This window comes from Misgurnus anguillicaudatus, chromosome 12 (genome assembly GCF_027580225.2).
Source record: "Misgurnus anguillicaudatus chromosome 12, ASM2758022v2, whole genome shotgun sequence".
NCBI classification, from domain to species: Eukaryota; Metazoa; Chordata; class Actinopteri; order Cypriniformes; family Cobitidae; genus Misgurnus; species Misgurnus anguillicaudatus.
Window position 1 is genome coordinate 21,398,942 of NC_073348.2, and position 17,402 is coordinate 21,416,343.

The window sequence follows — 17,402 nt, forward strand, 5'->3', positions numbered from 1 at the left end:
TTCAAGTTGGCTAATTCGTATGAATTCGTACGAAGTTAATTGTGCAGAAGTGTACGATTATCATAAAAAGCAATAACGAAACCCCACCCCTAACCACAACGTCACAGGGGTCAAGGCAAATCGTACCAAAATGTATAAATGTGGTCATATGAATTAATACAAATTATCGTAAATTGCGTTCGAATTATCATGAGATAGCATTCAATATAGTACACTTTTTGAAAATGTAGCGCTCCAGTGACAACTTTTGTACCGTCTTGTACATCTGAGTGTGTACGATTATATATATAAACAATAATGATACCCCAATAATAGTATCAATAATATCACTAATACCAAGGGTGTGTTGTTTTTGTGATATCAATCTGATGAAATTTAAAGAGGTGTGGTCAGTTATAATGATCAGCGGTATGTAGCTGTCTTTTTACTGCATGGCGGTATATTCTGTTTATAATGTATTCAAATAGGATTGAATGGATTGAATAGTTATGGACTGATATGCTTTTAGCTGAACTTGGATATGGATGTGTCTTACAGTAAACTACCTGAAGTATCGACATAAACTTTTGATAGTGTTTTCATCTGTCTCTCAAATGTCCTTCCCAACCCTCTTGCATTTCACTCCATTATGCACTTAACGTTTTTAAATTGTGATCTTCCCAAAGTGCTGTCATGATAAATTAAAGATGTGGGCAGCATAATATTTATGCAAAATGCCCAAATGTACATGGAGGGCATTCTAACTAGCTCACATCTGCGTGATTGAAGGCTTTTTTACAATTCATATTCAATATTAAAGGTTAAAACACAGACTGGTCACCTCACACTTGTGTCCGGGGGCATCTGTATTCTAGTCTGTTTCTAAATCCTGCCTGGTAAGATGTGAATCTTTTTGTCAATGATTTGTTTCAAACCACCACCTTCTGCTTCCCTTAACACAATTCAGAAAAAAACATAATCGACAAATTCAGTTTTGAGCGAAAGCCGCTTCCAGAATTTTAACAAACGTCTGACATTTGATGGCTCCAAAGAAGCTTACAGCTTTCAGCCGTATCTGATGTCAGCGGCTGAAACCAAAAATACATGTGCATTTAAATGAGAGCTGAAAACTGCATGTCTGCCTTTAGGTAAGCGGGTGTGTTGTGAAATCATCCAGCGTATCTATGTTTCATGCCATATAAGCCGGAGGCACTAATCTAAAATCCTGGAAAAAATGCATTTCATACACCTCCGATATTACCATATTTGGGAATCTTATTAAAATTATTTCATGATACAGTCGAAATCAGTTTAAAAGCACCTTATTGAATTGCATATGAATTGCATGCCGTGAGTCCTCTAAATTCACATGACAGCTTTATGTGAGAAATAGACTAAAGGGGATATATCATAGAAATCTGACTTTTTCCATGTTTAAGTGCTATAATTGAGTTAACTAGTCCTTGAAAATGCAAAAAGATCAACCGAGTAACTTTGGTAAACCATTCTCTGCAAGCATGTGAAAAAATAGCTCATTGAAATTTGGCTCCCTTGTGATGTCAGAAGGGGATAATACCTCCCCTAAATCAGCACTATCCAACCACGGCACTGCCATTTAGTGCAGATATCAGCTCATTTGCATTTTAAAGGACACACCCAAAAACTGCACAATTTTTGCTTACACCAACAAAGTGGCAATTTTAACATGCTATAATAAATTATCTCTTATTTTATATTATTGTCTGATATATTTAATGTATCATTGATATGTGTAGTTTTTTCTGTTTAAATGTGTCATTACCCATTTTTTTCCTTGCTTGAACTTGTAATAAAACGTTTTATTGACCAACATTCTTTTTTGTCATTTTTGATTCTGGATGCTGGCTTGATGCTATGGATTAGGGAGGGTATAATAATCTATAATGATGTAAAATTCAGTCTGTTCCCCACAAACCCTTCATACAATATGGCTTCACAGTCACATGGACTGCTGATGTTTTTCATGCTTTGTTTTTTGGTCAAATTTGTAGCTCCACTTCCCTGGGTCTCCCCCATACCGCAAAAACTAAATTTCGTTGGCCAAAAATATATTTATATAAATATATGCTAAAGCTAGTATAAAATTAAAGCTTAATTAAATATATTTTTAAATTTGAAAATATATTTAGTTTTATCCTTCATTTAAACATGTATTTCAAAATGTTTTTCATGGGCAACAAATACATTTCTAATTTTACAACACATACATCAAAAATATATTTTTTCTTGTCTAAAATAGAAAAGTTTGCATAAAATTAAAAAAAGTAAAAAATGTATTAGATACAAAAATATAAATATATTTAATTTGAATCTGTTATTTTAAGGGTTGTAACATACATAGTTTTTCTTCTAATGTGACGTGAATATTAATAATTAAAAATTTATTTTTTAAATACATTTAAAAATGGCCAAAAACTATATTGGTGAAAAATACATTTCTGTAAACATATTTCCAAATATATTTTAGTACATATATTTTTTGTATATTTTGAAACATATTTAAAATTATATTTGAAAATATATTTTTTTTGCTGTATGGGCCATGAACTGTAACTTAGTATTATGAGGAAATGCACTAATGACCCCCCCCCCCCCACCCCCTAAACCCAGTGTCACTGGGCTGAAAGCAAATTGTACAAAAATGTATAGATGAGATCATAAAAACTCATACAAATAACCCATTCTTACCAATTACCATGAAATTAAGTTCATTATACTGAAAAAATACATTTCAGTTTGAATTCCTTTAGCTTGTATGTTGCTGGTGTCTCTGTCAACCTTATCTTACGTAGCCAGGTCTGGGAACTGGGAACCATGGCCGCTTTGAATGGCCAACGAACGTCCAAAAGGCCATTTGATTGACACGTAAGGCAACCAATCACGTTTCTCATTGTGCTGTGTCATGTTAAGGGCCGTGGAGATGTCTCCACAATAACAGATCATAATCTAATCATAATCTTTGTTGATTTTGTTATATATCTATGTTACCCTGGTGCAATGCTCTGTTTTTGGTATTGATTGGTCACTTTTCTTGTGTGTCAGCCAATTTTAACAAATTTATTAACAGTTTATAATGTCAAACATATCTCTTTTAGAACGGCTTCAAGCTAAACTATTAGACATCTTTTTAAGACTTTATGCTGTGAACCATGATTACTTCAATTAAACAGATTTGTGTTGTTTCCAGGTGGACCGTTAAAGTAAAGTGTGCCGTATGCATCAGTTGTTCAGCCAATGGTCCGTGGGTGTGGCGTCTGGGGCTGAGACTACTCTCAACAAAAAAGTGAAGCCAAAACATTTGAATCGCCCCCTGGTGCCTGGCAGCAGTATAGGTCATAAACCCCACCCTCTCCATGTAAACGCATGGGACGTGAGCCGAACCTAAAAATCAAGTGACATTTCAAATAAAAATTTTCCAACAATGGATTCTGCTATTTTAGTTATTTCTCATCATGTTGATGGACTTTTAAAGGAAAACACCACCCTTTTTCAAAATTTGACTATGTTTTTACCTCAACTAATTAATACATACCTATCTTTTTTCAATGTGTGCACCTAATCTTTGTTGAATGTGCATTTAGCCTAGCTCCATTCATTCCTTAGGATCCAAACAGGGATGAATTTAGAAGCCACCAAACACTTCCATGTTTTCCCAATTTAAAGACTGTTACATAAGTAGTTACACAAGTAAGTGTTGGCACAAAACAAAATGTGGTGATTTTTAAGCGAATAAAAAAGAGAACTATATTGTATGGCGGAAGAGCACTTAGGGCTGTTTACACTTGGTATTAAGATGTGTATTAAGAGAGACACATCACGTTTACACCTGGTATTTAAATTCGTCTCTTTTGTCCACATTCGACCGCTTCTGTCCCGAATACTGTGAGGGGGCGGTCTGTCGAGACGGTGGGTGAGTCTCTCCGCTGTCATTTAAACGCGAACGGGAGTAATTATGAGTTTATATGGACGCAAACTAATATTATATCGGAGTCCGCTGCTTATTTAGCAAGTAAACATGCTATATGTTAGAGCTTTCTCTGAATTTTTTGCGCAATTTATGAAATAGGATCGCGCAACTTTCACACGCTTTCAAAATGAAACTACGGAGATCAGCCGCTTTAGTTTTATCAATGAAAGGCTAAAAATAGCTATGTTCACCGTTTGTTCTCGTCAGAAGTCAGAAAAGACGTAAAACTTGTGCTCAGTACCTCAGATTAGATAAATGGGCGGAGGGAAGGCGGTCGCGTGTGGCTGTTCGAACACATTCAACCACATGTGCGTTTACGCAAGCAAAAGCAATCCGATTGAAAGGGGTTTTGACTACCTTTGAATGTGGTTGAAAGTGGTCGAAACTTGTGATCCGATCAATGAAAACACATGTTAATGCCAAGTGTAAACAGCCTCTTAGTTTGCACCACTTTGATCTTGGGTGCAGTAATATTGACAGAAGTTTGAGCGAGTGGGGGAGGAGTCAGGAGTGATGATGTTTTCCTTTAAGTGTTTGTTTTTCTAATACGTTGGGTTTAAGTTGATCATTAGACGCTATTAAAAAGGTGTTTTTACAACTTATGCTCTCAACTAACAGCTAAGATGACCACACATGCTAAGGGCAACGACAAGGCCTGACCTGTAATGATTTTCAATGCTCCACATTTCCTTAATGTCAGGCTATCTTGACCAAACTGTCCTTCATTTACACTCAAGTCAAGGTTATACATTCACAGATCCAGTTTATGTCACCTATCCAATCAAATCCTTCCAGACAGACCCACCGCTGTTGATGTACTGCGGATGGTAAAAGTACGGCAGATAGGCGCTGGAGAGTTTATGAACGGCAGAGGTGCAAATAAAACACCTTGCCAGATTGAACTGGGGAGGACGATGCGTGTGAGGCGGTCTAGCAGCTCGAGGAAATGGCCAATTTAAGCCTTTTCCACCTTTTTGGATGAATCAATACCTTGTCTATGTCTTTTGACCATTTTTAAAGCTTACAGCAGATCTTAATTATCACATTTCACTGAGTCCGATCCCAATTACTCTGAGGAAAATGATGTGCTACTCAGCGCGCAAAAGTGAATATTTTAAAAAATCTCTTGTTATCTCTGAAATGAGTCATTGACGCACGCCCACTCACGAAACAACTTTGTTTTTTTTCAGTCCCAAGACAGTCGTTGAATTAACAGTTGCACTGAGAAACTTGGTAGTAAGATGCGTTGCTGTAATATTACAGTTATAAAACATGTTAGTGGCAAGAAACGACAAGGTCATTCTGAGGTTAAAATGAAATAACCTCTCAAAATCTAATCAGCTGCACAAACATTGAATGATTTATATATTTTGTCTCATGAAGGAGTGCGTGATGTATTATAAATGTCCTTATCATACAAAAAAAATCTAAATCTCATTAATAAATGGTTAGTGTCGCATATTTATCTCTGGTTATGAAAACAGATGGTCACACGCTAAAATCTCCTTAGTGCAAATTAATAAAGACAAACACGGGGAAGTAATAACAATGACAAAACCATCATCGAATCATCTATTTACTGACTTAATGTTTCTCCGTTGGACATTGGACTATAACCTCTTAATAGAAAATTCGTTTAGCTTTGTTAATTCAGTCTCGCCCCGTCAAAGCGAGAGTTGTTGAAACACTGAACCGCTTTGGCAGAAATCGGGAGATGAAGAGGAAAAGGAGGTTATATTGCTGTTGTCTCTATCAAATTTCAGCATTGCTGCCATAATGCTATTACAGTGCCATTTGATTTGGCCAAGCAGAGAAGCATTTCCTGACTCCAAGGATGCTGGGAAACGGCACTTTACTTTATGTACAGTATATGAAGAACCATGTGGCTATGTATGTTTATGTATATATGGATGTATGTATTTATTTGATCATAGAAACATAGCTAGATGGATCTTTTTGCAACAGCTTCTGGGTAAACAATTTAATTTATTTGATCAATTCACGCTTTTGGTTTAATCATTTGTAAATATAATGCAGGATATTTTACTATATATAAAAATATTTGTTGTTATCGTTAAAAAGATTATAATGAATATTATCATTATTAATAATATTGTTATTATTAACAATATCTTTATTATTATTTAAGTCTTGTTGTGCACCACTAGAAAAACAATAACCCCTTTCAATATAAGGTGCATTTATCAACATAAGTGTTACTGTAACACTTATATTGCTAAATGCACCTTGTATTGATTAATAAATCACCTTATATTGACTGTCTCCCTGCCTGTTTACCTTTGTTTTCCCAGTCATCTCCCTCTTGACTCTATTTCCCATGATCCTTCACAGTCCCTCACCTGTGTCTCGTCTTGTATGTCCGTTCTTCTTTAGCAGTAACAACATAAACAAAGGCCTTCGTGGTCATAGCGTAACTTCCGGTAAACTCCGCTAAGAATAAATTACAACATGTAGATTATAGGAAACCAAAACATTTGTTATTTTCAACGAGGTATTTGTTCAAAAGTTCAATTTAGCAACTAGTCAGACCATTAAAAAAACTGAAACCGGAAGTAAAGTTCCGACCAGATGCATAATCGCGTCATCGTACGTGCATCCGATGAAACGTCTATATGTTTGCCATCTTCTATCATTAATGTTAATGTTTATATTGTCATCCGTCATCTCACCTTCATCCTCTACCACACATACATAACAAATTAGCCTAGTTAAAGTTAACCTACTTCATTTCTTAAAACAACATTATTTTGTGTATTTGGTTCAATGTGTTTGTGTGGTTTATGGTTCAAAAACACATTATTTTCCACATACCGTACATTTTTGTAGCTTCAGAGTTCACTCTCTTCCTGAAATGAACTAATTTTGTAAAAAACTCATCGAGTTGAAAAGATTGAGTCCCTGATTGGCCAGCTAATCTGTACATTGTGATTGGCCTGAATAACTTTGACTTCAGCCGGAAATGTGACGCTCCTTATCATGTTTAAAAGATTTGCTCACAATGCAATGCTAACAGGAGTTAACTTACAGGCTGTGAGTCAAAGCGGGAGAAATTATGATAATGTCAATCTTCACTACATCACCAATCCCAGGAAGTAAACTGTTACCTTCAATCCGTGTGTTTGTTGTAGTCAAAGAAAAAAGATTTACGTTGGAGACGATAACTCGCGTCATCGTTTCCTTTTTTTGTATGTTCCTTTTGCATATCATTAACATGTACTAATACACACTTACACCAAAGGAAATGAAAAATTGTGAATCGGACAATAGGTGCCCTTTAATGCATTATTATGAACACTGACCAACACATTTTTTTTGTCTTTGTTAATGCTAGCTACTACCAGTATAGCTGATCACTTTTAATTACGCCATTGTGTTTTTAGCTAATGTTTGATTAAAAAAATGTATAAATAAATGTTTTAATAAAGTTCACCCCAAAATGAAAATTAGTCCATATTTTACTCACCTTCAAGCTAGGTGATATATCTTTATTCTTTAAGCCAAACACCATTATAGTTATAATTAAATAATATCCTGGCTCTTTTCAGCTTTAATGGCATTGGATAGTGTCCCAACTCCAAAAAGTGCAGCTATCAATCAAAAACTAATCCATACAGTTATTAAATGTCTTTTGAGGTGAAGCGACATTGTAACATTGGGTCAGAGGTCAGCCTTCAGTCTGACCTCAACTCTCTCATGAACACGACCGCAATTTATAAAGCCTGAAATAAAAATGTTTCCTTACAAAAATCTTTATATGGATTAGTATTTGATCTAATGGCGCTATGCACTTTTCTTTAAGATTATGCTCTATTGTTTATTGTTAGTTCATTTGAACTAATTTAACTAATGTTAATAAATGGAACCTTACTATCAAGATTTTTTTAATTAACCTCTTACTGGTCCTAGAAGTACATATGTGATATATATATATATATTTATACAACAGTTCTTTCTGGTTCTCGAATCTGATTGGCTAAGACCTATGCGATATTGTGCTGATATCGGCACTGTAACCGCTTCACCTTTCGTATCATTCCGCCACCTAGTGAATGGAGGTCCTAAGCAGGCTCATCTCTGAATGGAAAAACACAGACGCCCTGTTTTGAATCACTCTCCGTTTGTCTCATTAGTTTACTAGCTCATAAATCAGTCTGTGAATCCCCAATCGGAAGTTATTATTCCGTCAAAGATCAGCGCTCTTGGATCTTACGTTACAGTTAATGGGAGAAATGTCTTGTCACATCGTGTGGACGATTAACACTTGGAAAGAGGAATATAAACACTCGTTTTTTTTCTGGAGCTATCTTTCTTATCCGAACGCGAAAACACCGTGGAACTGCAGGTAAGCACCGCAGCTTTTAAATGTGGACCTTGATCATTTAGTTTATCGTGACGTGACTCTTAAAACATGTTATGAGAGATCGCCACTGGTATATTTATAAGCAGCATGCAAAAACATTTCTCTGACACTTATAAAAAACCGTTTTATATAGTACTGACAAGAACAAAGTTTAATAATAATAATAATCGAGTGCTCGTATCACGTTAAGAATAAATGAGAAAGCAATAGTAACGTTATACAAGTAGTTTTATTAACTTTTACCTCGCGCCAAAACAATAACAACACAAAAGACACTAAATATGAATTAAAAAACAAGTAATAGTTTGATCATGACACCAAATACTGCTGATTTGATCTCATTTTGACGATCATAAACAAACAAGGCCAACATGAGAGCCAAGGTATATCTGTCAGAGATGTAGCCCAGAGAGGGCGGTGGTCAGCGGGGCGAGTGAACACTGATGTCCGCTCATGCTTTGGTTCTCATTCGTACCGAATCTCACTAAGCAAACGTTCAAACAGGCGCTATCTTTACTAATCGACTGCAGATTTAAATATAATACATATACATTCTCGACTGAACTAATCTTAAAACTACACTTTGTGACCAAGAAACGGTAATATAAAGTAACGGCTTTTCCGTCCATTGAGTTGTTATGAGCTTCAAAGCAGCCGAAAGTTTTACCTGTCATTCTGGCCGCCCTCAAATCCGTGGTGGAAGAAGTAGTTCTCAAACAAAGAGGCTTTTAAAATAACTCCGTTGTTGTTTTCTAGTTTTCGTTTTTCAAACGTGTGCCGTCGAACTGTTGTATAAAAGCAATATCGCTCTCGGAGTCGTGTGATATAGCTCTATATCATCACGGCTGTGATTGCCTCCGGCACTCGGCCTACATAGAGCCATATCACACTCCTACTCGAGCGACATTGCTTAAATATATATATATATATATATATATATATATATATATATATATATATATATATATATATATATATATATATATATATATATATATATATATATATAATAAACTAAATATAGTCCTGTGGTTAGTGCACCGACATAGTGCCAGTGCGCTCACAGCAACCCGAGTTCGATTCCCGTCTCTGTGGTCCTCCCCTATCTCCACCCAACACTTTCCAGTCAACTCTCTACTACAACACTATCCAAATAAAGGCATAAAAGGCCCTAAAAAAAGAATAATAATACATCAAAGATGAAGTAAATAGAAACCAGATAGGTACATCTAACACACCAAATGTTATTTGACATTAGAAAGAATTAAGGCAATTGAATAGACACGTTTTAGTTAAAGAAAAGTTACATTTACTGTTAGATCAAACTTTTCCTTTCACAAATGGGACAGAACTATAAGAGACTAAAGAGAGGGAGAGACGGAGTTGCTAGGCAACAAACTTGGCATCAGAATCATGAGATTTTCACAGCACTGGTCTCACTGGGTGCCAGATCAGAATTCTTTAATTTTTTCGTCATGGCTTTTGCTCTGATTTCTTCATGGTGCTAGACTTATACCCCTGCAGCAGTCTAATACTGGAGATCAATCAATGTAAAGCAGACTATTTCATCTGATGCCTAAAAATGGAAAACGGAGAATCCAAATAACACCAGCAAATGACAACAAAGTTAATCATCAAACACTGCTGGCTATTTTTTTACATAAATTATATCTTTGACTTATTTCAGATGCAGTAGACTGTGCAAAAGACTGTGTTTTATCTCAGCTTTCTGTGTTTTTTATCCGTCAGAGCTTTTTTAATAGTCACAGATAACATCAATGGTGTCAAAAATACATGGAGCAGTGGACTAAAATAGACCTTTAACTCTTTTATAGGCTATGCTAGATGATATGAAATGGGTTTTGGCATGTTTTGCAGCATGCAAAAGTACAGCACCTGACCTATTAAGTTCATATTACTACGTTTTAGTATCTCAAAGGCACATATCTGGGTGATTCTCACGAAACCATTGAAACACCACGGCACTAATGATTTTAGCTGTAAAATGTGTAATATAGTAACATTAAAAAGCATCAGAATTAACACAATACTGTGTTCTACCTTGCACAATGTGATTTCAACATAAGAATTTATAATTGTAAATTTTATCTCATTTTCTGCTGAAATTCTCATTACCGCAATGTGTCCGGCTGTGTTTGAACATGCGTTATGTTGTAATTTAATCAAATTAACACAAAATATTAAGAAAAAAAATTAATGGATGTTTTGCTAGACTACTTTAGATGACAGAAAAAATATTTACTGAATATTCATGTATAATAATAATGAAGAAAAATTAGGAAAATGATGTGTCCATGCCTGATGTTCTCATCCTCCGCAACACTTTTTGAGAACAGTTTAAGCACACATACAGAGTTTTAATAAAGTTTGATTTTGAGTGACCAAGCACATGGACCAGTTACTTCAAGATGGCTACCAGGTAAGATCATTTTTTTTACATTTAATTTGAAATATTGTCTTTTCCGAATGCTTACATGACATTTTGATTATCATTACCGCAACGGATGATTCTTAAATGTTAATTAAATTAATAGAAGCATAATAATTTGATTTTAAATGCATGTGCCTAATCTCCAAATTATGTTCCTTCAGGTTTGTCATGTCATTTTGAAAATATGTCAGTGTTGATGTTTTCTGACTGTTGCGGTAATGAGATTTTTTAGGACTAATTTTTTAAAATATGTTACAAAAAGTGTTAAATGATAAGTAAAAGTTTTTAAATTAATGTTCCCATTTCCTCCAGACTTTGTTTTTCAATGTCTGGTGGGGAAAAAAGTAAATTTAAGCAATTTTTACATTTTCATGCTTGACATTTTTAAATCAAGTTTTCGTGAGAATCACCCATCTGTACCTAGCTACATATAAGGACCTTTTTGAAGTGACAGCTGGGGTACATATTTTGACCAATGTAGGATTGCAGGGATCTTCCTGAAACAGTGGTGTGGCCTGAAGCTCTGAAAGTAATAACTGTAGTTTATTATTGTGCACAAATATACTACAGAATGATAAATGCCCAATATCACATTTTGCCTGAAAATCAATATTGCGTAGTGTTTGAAACATTATACCTATTCATTATACCTATTGCATGTATAGCTATACAGTGAAGACAGAATGCCAATAGTTATTGATTCCTCACAGTGGCATTGCTTGATCTAAAATGAATCCTAAAAGGATTTGAAGGGGTTTTTACTTTGTACACATAACATTTCAATGTAAATTTGTATCGTACTGCAGTGTAATATTTTCTATTCTTTATATTCTAATTGCTTACAGCTTAGCAGTCATTGTGCAAAATACAAATCTGCACTATATACCATAATATATACAATATACCAAAATTCTTACATTTACTAAATTTTAAATCTCAGATTGTCCGTCTGACTTTTGAACCCCAATGAATGCAAACTTAAAGACATTTTATTTGTCTATAACCAACATCAAGAACATAAACACACACAAAAACACTCCTGTAACTGTATTGTTAGAGCATTGTGTCAGCAGTGCAAATGTCATGGGTTTGATAAAAAGTGTAAAAAAATATATAACATTTACCGTAAGTCACCTTGCATAAATGCTTCTGACAAATGCATGAAAAATAAATAAACGAGCACAGCCACAAACCATAGCACCACACCACAGGTCCATATGCATTTCATAGGTATTCATATTGCACATACAGTCAACAACCAAAGCCAAGCCTCCATTATTAGTATCAGTTATAGTGTTGCATCCTCATTCATCGTACTGTTAGCAGAAAGCTCGATGCCCAGCTCCTCCCCAGAGTCCCGTCAAATGAGCGCTAATGGCCGAGTGATCGCACTGTGGATGGGCTGCTAATGGTGATGGAGCTGGTGCAACTGTTGCATACCATGCGTTTCGTTGTGAAAGCACTGAGCCTGGCTCCACAGCGACTGTATTCCTGTCAGGAACATTCGTCTATATTAAAGAGAGCCGGAGCGCTTGTTGAGAAATTGAAAGTTTGGCTGCCCTTGAACCATTTAGTCTGTCGTTTTGTCCAATCTGAGGTTGAATGTGATGTAGGGGTTTGTCAACAAGCATAACAAGATATCGATAGTGATGTCTACTGTATGTCATGCTTTGAAGCAAAACATTTGCCAAGACAACATGTTGACGTTTTGCAATTCTACCAGGCAAACTGCAAGTTAATGTGAATGTTACTGTAGATGTTTTGAAAGAAAAATGACAGTAACAGAATTCAATACTTTGATGTTTTAATATATTCATCCTAACACACTTTTCAATAATTATATTGTATATAAAAATGTGTTACTGTAAAATTCTGTGAATTTACAGTATATTAGTGGATACTTAATGCTATACATTTACAGCAATTACTGTATTTTAATAACTTACAGTAATAATTTTACTATTAAATAAACAAACTGTACTATACTGTAAACAGGTCATAAGGACATGGAAATTACTGTAATTTCACAGCATTCTGTTCACAATTATTATTAACTGTGTTGGCATTCCAGTAATGTTTTGTATTGTACAACATCTGCACAGGTTATATGTGATAACATAATGTCCACACGCTAGCACTTAGGTTCCCAGCATGCACTGCGTCATAAATAAATGATGTGGGTGCTCTTTGTTTTTGTTTTTTTAGCATTTACTGATTTATTTTGCAGTTGCTGAGTGGGCTAAAAGAAAAACCCACCATTTCGTACCGAAATGTGGTTTGAGTCCGTGGACCACAAACATAGCTACAGTAGCACATTCAATGTTAAAAGCAAAACTAATGGTGACTTCAAACAAAAAACTATACTTAACAACAGTGTTAATTTTTTTTCATTTTTTAAAATTACCCTTTATGTTCATCAACATTATGCTTTTAACAAATACAAAGTTGTTTTAACTTCTAACACTGCATTTTTTACAGTGTGTTGTCAATTATTATTTAGTATTTTTTTCTGTTTTATATCATATACTTGGTGGTTTTTGACCACCCCATTCACCTTTGACATCGATAAAGTGGCATTCATTTGAAGAAATCATCTTTTTCCTGTTGTTTTCCATGTTGAAGACCACAAATATATATAGCTGAGTGAAAGTTTGGCTTGGCACAGGGTCTAATATATGAGAGCTCAATCTTCTCTTTCATTTCCTTTGACAGTAAGGTATAGTGGTCCCTGAAGGAACCATTGTTCAATGTGCATTTACCTCACCATTAATTATGTATGCATCTCCATTTGACCCAGCATGCGCTGGGACCACATACTGGGAAGTGTTGAACGTAACAGCCAACGCAGGATTGAAAGAGACTCATATTGATAAAACTGTATTCAGGATATTGATTCAGAAAAAAGCACCATATATCTTTCGTTGGTCGCAGTTATTATTTATACTTACAAATTGAGGTCTTCACATCTTTAAATATTCAAGCAACATTTGGTAAATCCGCAAGGATTTACAGTACATGATTATTATTAGATAAACGTCTGCCGTTTTTGCATATTAAATATGGCTATGTGGATTACATATGCTTTGATGTGTAAACTGCACATTTATCATGACTATACTTTAAAAAAGCTGGGTTATTTTCAACCCAGCATTTGGGTCAGGACGGGACAAACCCATCTCGTTGGTTTGTAATGTAACCTATACGCTGGGTTGTTTCAATCCAAAATGCTGGGTTGTTTTAACCTATTTTTGGGTCAATTATAAACATTTTAATGGCTGGGCTCGACCCTTTATGACCTAACGCTGGGTTAAAAATAATACAGAGTGTATTTTTCTAAAATTGAATAAACTGTAAGTAAATTTTAACCTGAGGATGCCTGTTTGACTGTCCCTATATTGTCATCTTTGGCAAAAGGAAGACCGATTCAGCCTGATCTCATGAGCATTCGTACATATTTTACAAGTTGGCCAATTCGTATGAATTCATACGAAGTTAATCGCGCAAAAAACGTACGATTCTCATGAAAACAACGACAACAAACCCCTAACGCCGCACCTAACCCCAATGTCAAAGAGGTCAAGGCAAATCATACAAAAACTTACGAATGTGGTCGTATGAATTACTACGAATGAGCAAACTGCTCGTAAAATATGTACGAATTCTCATGAGATATAGCGTTGGCCGATGTTAGTTGTCACAAACATTTGTTTTCTCAAAAAGTGAGTTTGAATGTTAGTTTAAATTTTTTTCAAGTGAATTGTCAACATTACAATTCAATAAAAGTCATTATTTACAATATTAGCTATATTGTTTCAATATCTGTGCATGTTACCTTTTTACATTGTTTCAATCCCTACTGAAAAATCCAGCTCAGACCAGCATAAGTTGGTTCTAGCTGGTGTAGCAAGCTGGTCTAGCTTTGTTTTGGTCACTTTTTAAGCTGGTCTAGCTGGACTGCATTCTAAAAATTGCTAAAAATTAAGTTATTTTGACCCATAATGGGTAAATATTAGACAGAACACATTCTGTGTTAAAATGTCCCCATGCTTGGTTAAGAATGACCCAATGTTGGGTTGTTTTTATGCAACCATGGGGTATAATAACCCAGCAGTTGGGTTAAAACAACCCAGCATTTGGTCAATTTTAACCCAGCAGTGTGTACTGTCTAATATTTACCCATTATGGGTCAAATATACCCCGACATTTTTAGAGTGAAGCTGGTGAGCTTTGCCAGGCTGGAAGGACCACCTTAAACCAGCTACTTCCATCTTACATCAGCTAAAACCAGCTACCAACTTATGCTAGTCTTATCTGGATTTTTTTCTAAATGCTTGTTTTAATTTGCTGAAGGTTCACAAATTAAGAACGTATAAGCTGTATTAAGTATTGAATGACATTTAAAAAGTGTTTAATTAACCATAAACTACACATCTATATAAGATATCTCATAATGTATTCTATATATCACCCATCAGGAACCCAACTGTCTCGATATATAGCATCAACATCTCAGCAAGCATAAATAAACCCCCAAATCGCGAAAAAATGTATCGTCAATATTTACAAACCTGCAGTAATATAACTGTACACATCCACACTGTATGTATTGGCTCAGAGGATCTCGAGTGCGAACGTCATTTTTAACAGACCAATGAAACGTCTTTATTTTCAGGTTGAAAACAAGTTCCGCTGAAGAGGCTCAAAAAAGACTGGACCATTGCAAATCTAGTAGTCATATGAAGCAGTAGACAACTTTTACCACGGTTCTCTTCATTTACCCTTGAGTAAACTGATACTAGTTGTCATACATTAGACAGCGTGAGGGATTCAGCACTGGAGCTGTCCAGGGTTCCGCGCCTTTGTACTCGCGCTTCATTAAACCACGTTGTTTTTCTTGAACTGCGGAATATTTGCTTGAGGAGATTTCACACAACACCAGGCTGAACCCTTACGGTCAGAGACGCACACCCTTCATTGACGAAAGCGAAGCCTTGAAATGACTGTTTGCAGTGCGTAAGAGGAACAGAAGAAATCGAGTCTGAAGTCCCGGAGCAAATCCCGATTTCATCCCAGGTCTGTCTTAGTTTTCTCTCAACTGCATCACTCAATAGAACAGGCTAGTTACAGGATAATACGCCAGTTGGATGATGTTAATTAACATTGAATTTTATTAGGCTATGCATATATTGTGCAAGCATAGCTGGTAAGGGACGTACTATAAATATGAAAAGAGTAATTCATGCATAAATTGTGTGTGTTTGTGTGTGTAGAAAAATACCCCGTGTTGCCTATATTCCACCCCTGCGATGTAGGTCAATGCTGAAAGACGGCTTACAACGAGAGCGCGAGAGAGTTCATAGGCTACATCATTGAAATCTAAGATAAATAGCATTAAACGGGCAGCTTAAATGCTTGAAATAACTTTGCAACGAGACACGTCTGGTGTACAATAATGAACGCGCAGTGCAACCCATGTCACCTTTGCCTTTTTAGACACTAACTTATTGTATTCACATAGTTGCGTCAAATGAAGTTGTATGTGCGCTCTTAAGGCAGCACTGCAGATGCAAGTTTGCTAGATCAGTTGCGGTGTCTCTTCATGAGAGCCCTACGTAGTGCATCACATATGACGTCACGGCGCGAGGACTGAGCAGTGTGTTACTGTATGTGGTCAGTAGGGTGGCTTGAGTTGCCATTTGATTCACACAGAAGTGATACACGATGGCTAATGTACAGATAATTATTTATTTTACATATCAACAGTAATAAGAAACAAAGCGTGACGATAACATCGACCACTGGGTGTTACTATTTAAAGTAAACAGAAAGGGGTGTTGTTATGATAGTGCTTACTTGTTTTCACACATATTTTAGATGTTATTACATGCATTATTCTGATATATCACTTTTTCAACAATCTTTAGCGCTCACCAGGGAAACACATTAACCAGGCTCGGGGGAAATACAACAGATAGATAATTGAAATCTGATAGTAGAGTATTTAAATTGCTTTTTTATGTATTTGTTAAAATATGTATCTCAGCTGTCACTGGGTGCTATTATATTGCATAGATATTTATACATTTGGTATCAATATTGAGGTACTAATATGCACCCCCAAGCTGTACAAGCTGTACTTTTTGAAAGAGTACCATATTTTGACCTTTTTCTGACAGTGTATTGTATTATAGTAATGGCTTTCAGGCACCTTAATAAGATATTGGCTCACTGTGTTGTTCAATGTGTATAGGTAATATTTTGTAGGTATTCAGCCATATCAAAATTACCTCATGATTTATTCACCCTCAAGCCATTCGAGATACATATGTCCATCATCTTTCAGAAGAACACATTATTTTAGTAAATGTTTATGCTCTTCCAATCTTATAATGGTAGAAAACAGGAAACAACATTATACTCCAAAAAAGTGCATCCATCCTTAACAAGAAATAATCCACATGGCTCAAAGGGGTTAATAAAGGTCTTCTGCAGGTACAAAAAACATGTTTAAAACTTCATAAACTATAATAACTAGCTTTTGGTAACAAGGGCATCTTGTACTAACGCAAACCACCGCACAACCA

General features: G+C 35.6%; 1 protein-coding gene across 2 annotated transcripts in view; it reads left to right on the top strand.

Annotated features, from left to right (window-relative positions):
• Positions 1–15,503: 15,503 nt before the first annotated feature.
• Positions 15,504–17,402, top strand: part of phf24 (PHD finger protein 24) — a 45,867-nt gene continuing 43,968 nt past the window's right edge. The window contains exon 1 of one of the 2 annotated variants that reach the window (XM_055208782.2): positions 15,504–15,891. The gene's annotated coding sequence lies outside the window, so the exon portion shown is untranslated. The remainder of the gene's footprint in view (positions 15,892–17,402) is intronic. The other variant, XM_055208783.2, reaches the window with a different exon arrangement.